The sequence below is a fragment of the Durio zibethinus genome, chromosome 1, assembly GCF_047325235.1.
Source record: "Durio zibethinus cultivar Kanyao isolate XHJ-2024 chromosome 1, ASM4732523v1, whole genome shotgun sequence".
Classification (NCBI taxonomy): domain Eukaryota; kingdom Viridiplantae; phylum Streptophyta; class Magnoliopsida; order Malvales; family Malvaceae; genus Durio; species Durio zibethinus.
Genome location: NC_143162.1, coordinates 8289849 through 8298946, shown reverse-complemented (window position 1 = coordinate 8298946; position 9098 = coordinate 8289849). Strand labels below are relative to the sequence as shown.

General features: G+C 29.1%; 1 pseudogene; it reads left to right on the top strand.

Moving 5' to 3' along the window:
- Positions 1–3731: 3731 nt before the first annotated feature.
- LOC111311111 (transcription factor MYB1 pseudogene) lies at positions 3732–5384 on the top strand (annotated as a pseudogene).
- The last annotated feature ends 3714 nt before the right edge of the window (positions 5385–9098 follow it).

Below are 9098 nucleotides of genomic sequence, written 5' to 3'. Positions count from 1 at the left end.
TATTATTTTTAAATATCATTTGGATATATGAATGTATAAATTTTATATTTTTGTTTAAAATACTATTTATATGTGTAATTTTATATAAAAAATAATAATCTATACATCACACATGCCACAAAATTAATTTCATTTACTAGTACTACTATATGACTAAAATATGATCAAAATAATAAAAAGGTACTTGAACTTGACAATATTACTTAAACAAGGCCATATACTTTTATTTTATTCAAATAAGCTCTTAATTTTTAATTTGCATAAAATAAGCTATTAACATTTAATTTGTATCCACATAAACCCTTAAACTTTTAATTTTTACCTAAATAAGCCCTTAACATAAATAATTTTTTATTTGAAATAAAAGCTTATATAGATACAAATCAAAATATAAGGATTTATTTAAATACAATAAAAATATAATAACTTATTTAAAATAAATAAAATAATTCAAAGACATTTCTAATATTTTAGATCTTTATTTCACATATAATTTTTTTATTCTTTTGTGTGATGATCAAAACACTTTTTTTATTTTATGATTATTGTATTAATTACCTTATTTAATGTGCAATATTTATGGGTTAATGAAGATAAAAAATAAAAAATCATGAATTCATGTTCAAAAAATCCAAATAGAGGTATCAAATGGATTGAGCGACCCATGACATAACTAGATTTGGTATAGTATTGGCCCTTTTTGGCATGTTTCGCTATTAAAAAATAAGGTTAGGCCCAGTATAATATCTATATAAATATATATGTGTGCGTATGTGTGTGCACTCACGCACACTTTTCTGGGTTAAAAGATATTCAATCCATGAGTTAGCACAACATAGTCTGTTAAAGGCTAGTGTCAGCACATGCTATGTAAGCTAGCACGACATAGCACACAAGCCCAATCTTTCGTGTTGGCCTATAATTGTTATAAGCGAGCTCATAGTCTTTAAGTGTATTTATATTATTTTTTATATTATAATGAAATTATATTTTTTTTGATATTTTGTTGGTAATTTATAAAAAAATTATATTAAATAAATTTACTTATTAAATATTTAAATTATCGATAGATAAATTATATTGGATAAACTTCAAAAATATACTATGTGGTTAAAATCGAAATAAAAAGTGTCTCTTGAGATTTTAAAATGTGACATTTAACCACTTTATGCAATTATTTCGTTATCACTTGTTTAACATCGTTAGAAAAATAGTTAGAGCAAGTCTTTATTTTTTGTTTCTTCCATGATTACTGTTCATTTCTTCATTTTTTTCTGTTCCCACATTTTTTATCTCCATTTTCATTTCCTTCATTTTTTTTCTATTGGGATAAATTGCTACTTGGATAAATCTAGATTGATTTTTATCAAATAAGTTTGGATGTATAAAAGAGAACCTTAATCATGTTAATAGAGACTAAATTGAATAAGAATATATTATTTACAACATGGTTTGGAAGCTGCAAAATGCAAGGATTTTATCCTTATTTGCCTATTTTATGCATAAAACTCTATCTAGATATACATAAAAGCCAACCTAGGTAAAAGACAAGTCAAGCTAACTATCTCTAGAGGGGATAAAACTGAAAAGGGCAACATGAAATTTTCAAAATTTTCTAAGTTCTTTGAAATGAAAAGGACAAATGCATACCCATAAATCCTTTCAGTTGAATTGTCTCTAGTATGTGCCAAGATGGCATCACCATCTAGGTGTCCCTCTACATATAAGGTAACATCATAAACCTGTAGTTGTTAAATATAGTAAGAAATGATCAACTGAAGCAAGATATCTTAGCATCTTAAAAAGTTGTGAGTTCCAAAAATAGCATAAAGCCAAAGTTATCAATTACCTTGTCTTTAATGATAATCCAACAATCAACCCTCTTATTATATAAAGTGATTTCTGCCTTGTTATAGGATTTAGATACTTATAAAAGAGTTTGGTGTGAATTTGCAAACCTCCATTTTAATAATGCAACTAAAGCATATATGACACTATGTAATGTATAATTGACAAACTGATATGTTAGATTATTTAGTGATCCTAGTAACTTCAAATCTGTAGTTTTGCTTGGGCATAAATGTACAAACTTTGAAAAATAGCAAAAATACGATAATTTATTTCAAAGTTCCCAAGATTCATAAATGTACCTTAAAATTATTAGCATTTGATTGAATCTTGTTTGTATGAGTTGCAATGAAACAGAATATCACCAACCAAAAATAATTTGTATAACTATTTTTATTTCATATATTTATATCTACTAGTAACATTAAAACAATATAAACAAAGAGAAAAAAAAAACACACACAAATTAAAGACTACCTAATTTACCATGCCACAATATCAAAACAAAAACTTTAAGTAAAATTCCTAAAATCAATGTTATCACAACTATTTCTTTCTCTAAGTTTAGCTTCTTTTTACTGATCAACCAAGATTTATCCCAGCAGCAAAAAAATGGGGGAAATGAAAATAGTGATAAAGAAGGTGGGAAAAGAAAAGAATGGAAGAAATGAACAGTAATCATGAAAAGAACAAGAAATGGAGACTTGCTTTAACTATTTTTCTAACAGCGTTCAATATGTGATAACAGAATAATGACATAAGATGGTTAAGTATCACATTTTAAACCTCAAAAAGGTATTTTCATTTTGACTTTAATCACATGATATATTTCTAAAATTTACCCAATTATATTTAACTAGTGATTAATAAAAATAAATTAATAAAAATAAATTAAGATAAGTTAAATACAAATTCAATTAACAAAGCAAATTATTATATGATAAAAGGTATAAAATAAATGCATAAGAGAAAACGCATTATATAAGACAAAACACATTAAGTGAATCATTATATGATGAGAATGAAAAATAGAATAATAATATTATGTTTTATAATATATTTTATATGTATGTGTGTGCACTTTTTTATTTGAAATATTACGATTGTAATTTTAATATTTTTATTTAGTTATTTTATTATCCCTCTCTATTGATAGAGGCATTTTGTCATATCAAATAAATTACGTGTATTTTTTATTTCATTTAACTTTTATTTATCTTTCGCATCTTGTTTTTACTAATAATAAATAAATTTTTATAAAAAATTAAAATTTTTAAAAATTATTAATGAATTGCGCTTGACCAATCTTGGCACGAAAAATAGTGTCATGTATGGTGTGACACAACTTATGAAGGTTATAAATTATGTGTCATACTGGGTCATATTTTTAACTTTCATGAATTGTATTAGCATGATGCGTTAAAAAATAATATTGGCCAATATTACCAACCTAGCACGTTTTATTTGACACTTCTAAATCCAAACAATCCCATTGAACTCAATTGTAGTAACCTTACGGGCTGAATCTTGACAACAACAATTTTCCTATTAGTATAAATCGTGCTCATTGATAGACTTATCAATTTATATATTTATATTGTATAAAATATTAATAATTTACATATTCTTACCATATTTTATAAAAAATTATATGATAAAATTCATATTGATATAAATTTTTTTTTATTTTATTAACTCATACATAATTTTTTATCAAATTTTAGACTACCTTTGTTATAATTTTTTATATTATTTTTATGTCATATCAATTTAAATTGCCTTATCTGCTCGCCCTTTCTCGCCCTTCAACTTTAGGATAAAATTTGACTAAGATTGTCCAAATTCGATCAAATATGGAATTCCAAAATAGCCGTCACTATTTCAAGTTGGAAAACATGACGGATAAAACCGTCAAATAAGAAGGATTCCCAACAACACTTGCCCGATAAATCTATTTCAACTTGTCTTCTTAATTGTTCACCTAACAATCGCTCTTTGCCGTTAAGGTCTGGTACTTGAGACATTCTGTATTCACTCTCACACTAATGGAAATGGAAATTGAAACCTTTGAAAATGGAAATGACACGACCGTTACCGAAATCAACGACCCATCCGCAGAAGAAGGAGGCGATGAGGACCGCGACGATTTGGCGGTCAGAGGGCGACAGCGAAAAGAGCTAGTGAAGGGGCCATGGTCGCCTGAGGAGGATGCGATGCTAATTGAACTTGTGAGCAAGTTCGGGACGAGGAAACAAGAAGGGGAAATTTGTCTTCATATCTTATGCTTAGTATTCTAGCACAAATACCATGCATTATCTTTTAGTCAAAGCATATTGTGCTCATGTCATATCAATGTTTTTACCATATACACACATATCTATGCATTTCTATAGTTGGATAGTGCATTTAGGCTTACTTACAAGAATGGCAAATATGCCTTATAGCAATGTATTAGTGCTTTCGGATAAACTGAGATGATAATTGTGTTTGCTGCAGATGAGGAGGATCGGATGATAATTTCGGCACATGCAGTACATGGGAACAAATGGGCAGTAATAGCAAGGCTTCTACCTGGAAGAACAGATAATGCTATTACAAACCTTTGGAATTCCACATTACGGCGTCGGGGCATGGAGCTTGGAGGAAAAAAAATTAGAATCTGAAAATATGGTGGAAGATGCTAGCTTTGACAAAACCAAGGCATCATCTGAAGAAACTGTTTCTTGTGCAGAAGGTAGTTCATTCAGATCCCTGGAAGGACAAGATGTAAGCTCTTTGGAAAAGGTAGATAATCAATTGAAGGGCAAAGCGCTAAGAGGGATCTGATCTAGTCATGAATCAATTGAACCACCTACTGTTTTCCATCCTGTGGCCCGTATCGGTGCTTTTAATGTTTATAATGATGTGGATGCAGCAGAAATTGTTTCACCATGTTCAAAGACCGTTCCAATGCTTGAAGGAGTTTACACTGAACGTTTAGTGCCTCTGTCACGGGTCGAGACTTAAACTCTGAATCCACACGATTTCGAAATTCGGACATTTACCCTTCCGACGTCTCAAATCAATCTCGGTTTCTGAATCTAGAGTCGGAGCCCGTGACACCTCTACTATGTGGTCTCGGCTGTTGTGGAACTAACTCAAAATTGTAGAAATCGAAATAATTCTTTGCTGGGACCAGAGTTTGTGGAATTTTCAGAACCTCCATCTTTTCCAAATTATGAATTGGCTGCAATAGCCACTAGTATAAGTAACCTTGCTTAGCTGAAAAGCGGATTGGAAAATAACAGCGTCAGAGCTTGTGCTGACGATTGCTTACTTGGATGGATAGATTGTTGCTAAAAGCATCTGGAGATGTTTGTAATTAGCACTTTTTACAATTGTAATGCATCAATATTCAATGTACTTCATTAATTTAAATAAGAAGTCCATACGGCAGCCGCAACCATCCAATAAAACTTGTGGCCTTCTCTTTATTTACATTCATACCCAAGAATCAATAAATAATCTCAAATCTTTTAAAATATTCCTTCATATAAAAAAAGAGTTATCAAAGGACAAAGTCTTTCTAGTTGTCAATGAAATCTCATTTTACTGTTCAGATTAGATTTTAAAGCCTTGAGTTCTTATCTTTTTGTTAAATTTTTATGTACGTTGATTTGATCAAAATTTTTGTTAAAGTTTAGTCATCAATTAAGTAATTACACATTGCTGAAGAAAAACTCAATAATACAAAACTTGATTGCAATTGATCATGTGCTTTGTTGCATGTTGTTACTTGGATATGAGGTTATCAAAATAAAAAGAAAATGTGAGTACTTGAATTTGATTCTACCTAACAACGGATGTTTTGCCCAAAAACTTTTTGAATCCATGTGCTATCAATAGTTACAATAGATAGATGTACAAATCAGGGCAAGATTGAGACTAATTCAAGGCTGTTTATGTTAATAAGAATGCTAATTATTCATTGCAAGAAATGACCACTCAATTTAATAAGTACTTTGTCATGAATTTACATGTTTTCTGTGAACCTTTTCTTATTGTGTAAATTCAAATGTACAATTAAGGAAACAAAGTTGAAATAGAGTGTCTCTTTGATTAGTGATCAGGATTGGTCTCTTCTGTAGGCCTAGATATAGCTGGAGTTCAACGAGCAGGCCCGCCTTAGACCTGAGGATCCTTGGGTTTATCTGCTTGGGCCTAGTTTCTGACAAGACCCTTATACAGTCATTGCTGATTACAAGTTTGTTTTTTGCGATTTAGATTAATTTAAAAAAAAAATCCATTATGAAGCAATAGATATGAGAATTTTTTTTATTTGAGGTTGTCGACATTGAATTTTAATTATTAAAACTAAATATTTTATACCAATAGATTACACCAGTGCTGGAATAAATATAAGATCTCTATTAAAAAGAAAAACATTACTAAAAATCCTAAGACCCTAGTTATTACATTGTTTAGGGAACATTTGACTTATTAAGAGTCAGATTTTAATTTCCCCATTGCTTAATTTTACCACCAATTAAACAAAATTAATCCAAGTAATTTGCATGATAAATATATATATTAGTATTAATATGCCAGCCAGCTTGGTATTCCTTTAATTAATTAATTAATTAATTAATTTAAGTGTTATTAATATCTTTTAAGACTCTCACTTATCAGAGACATTATTAGGACGAACCTTCCTACCACGTCAGATATTGGCCCATCTAATAATATTTCACCACATCATCATTTTTATCTATGCCAGATTCAATTAATCAAGCAAAATTGTTTTTTAAAGAAAAATTAATTGAGTAAAATTGAAACTTAATCAAACAGATGTTTAAGTAACAAACTAAATGAGAAAGATAAAAAAAAATGTTAGACAAATTCTTTGATATATCTGATGTGGTAGGAAGAATCTACTTAATAATTTTTTTGACACATTTGATTATAAAATTACGAGCAAAAGATTTTATATAAGTTGTTTTTTTTTTTTTTTTGCCATATTTTATATAAGTTGTTAAGTTATTGAAGTTTCTATATATGATGGTGACTTAATACTCACCATTTACTAAATTTAAAAAGAATAATGAATAAAATAAAATAAAATATTCAATTTTCTTCGTTGAAAAGAGAAACACAAGAAGTTTATACAGTTTTCAAGGAACTCAAAGAAAATAAAAAGTTTTCGGAGTTTGATTTAGCCTCCCAAATGTAATATTCTCTATTAATTCTTTGTGAAATCAGTTTTTATTTGAATTAGAAAGATGCCCAGTTTCGATCCGATTCTATTATTAATATATGATTAAATTGATCAATAAAAATATCAAAATATTTAAAATAATAATGAAACAAAGTAAAACATTAAATAATTAAAATGTTATTAAATAACTCTATTTTCCCATAATAAAATGATTTGTACGAGAAAGAAATGCAATTATAGAAGCCTTTAATGGTTTTTTAACTTTTGGTAAAAAACTCAATTCTTTAAAAATCAATGTACAACTTTTTATTTTTTTTTATTTTCTCCTTTTCATATTTGATTTATCATTAAATGATTCATTTTTTTCTTCTCATTTTCTTCTCGTATACTCGATCCAAACAAGTTAAAATTCATAATCTAAGAAACATCTAATCAATCGAATCAAAGTTCGACCACTTGTATAATTCACTTCAAATGACCAACTATCCCACTCATATTAAAAAGAATTTGATCCAATTAGAAATAAAAGAAAGAATGAAGCAAAGACTGCTCACCTGTTGGGTCTCTATAGTGTATTCAAATTCCAACCTTTGCGAGACATGATATCATTGACTTCAAATATGTCCAGAACAGCAGATCCAAATGCCGCAATTGTCATGTCTGGCTTTCCAATGGTAAACAACTCAGGAATCTCCTTTATCCTGCATTTAAAGTAGCCGTTATTCTTCATGTTTGAAAATTAGAGAATTCAGTAGAAAATGCGAAACAAATTCGAACCCTTTCTCTATCATCTTCGATACTTCCATGATCTTTCTTGTATTCTCCAAGTAACCTATGGCTTGTTAAAGAACAATAATCAGACCAAAAAAAAAAAAAAAACAAAGCACCGGTATAATCTAACAAAAATAGATAGTTTGACAATGAGACTACTCATTTGGTTGTATTTGACTATTTGGCACCTGGTATCTCAGTAGTGTCTACATTTTTCTCCACAACATTGCTCTTTTCTTTAGTAGTAGCGTCTGTATTTTCATCCACCTTAAGACTCTTCCCTTCGATCATGTCTTAGTTTTTATGGTTTAGAGAATGCAACCATAGGCCCACAACTCCTTCCTCACGTTCTGTTGAGGCAATATGAGAGTATATAAACTTCATTTTGAATTCTTCTGCCTCTTCTATATAAGCTTTCGTAGACAACTCTGCATGACTATCTTTTCATTTTAAGTTATGTGATTCAAAAAGGCACTCATCCAAGTACATTGATGTTTACAATCCTGAAATTTATTAAGATTTATATTAAGGCCAAAACAAAAATTCATTTAGAATGACAACGCAATCAAGCAGAAACAGAACTATGAACTTTCGCAGTGAAGCTTCAATCAGTGACTTAGGAGAACAGTTCCTCATAACTGAAAAGGCCATTCCAATCATCTTTCAAATCTGATGAAACATGAAGCATTGACCTATAACCTCAAACTTGACAAAATCAATGCCCTCAACAGTAACAGTCGTGTTTGTCTGAAATGAAACGATGCAGCAATATGCAAAAGAATCTTCAATATTCTATTAATTCTCTTTTTTTGTTCCTCACCATAACAAATAACTCCTTTCCTCCATGGCTTTCTTTTCTAAGTCAACTTTATCTAGCTTATCGTAACGGTTTTGAGATTACCAAACGTAAAAAATTTTAAAATAAATAAAAGAAAGAGTCATCACCAATCTTTTTTAAAATGTGATTGATCACCCAAAAGTTTATTTTTTTAATAAAACTATAAAAGCATATTTAAAGTTTATCAAAAAGATAGATTTCAGTTTATGAAAATCAGGTTGGGTCCGGAAGTTGGTTACGTGTGGGGAAAGATTAGCACTCCCACAATACCCATAAATTGGTATCATTTAATTATGTCCTATTTTCGGTGTTGGATGAAATGGTTTTGATTTGAAATTTAATACTAATTCTCTTTATTTAAAAAAAATTTTTTGCTAAAATTCTTTATTTAGAAATATTGAAAAAATCTTTAAGTTAAAAAATAATCTTAAAATTCTCCAATATCTA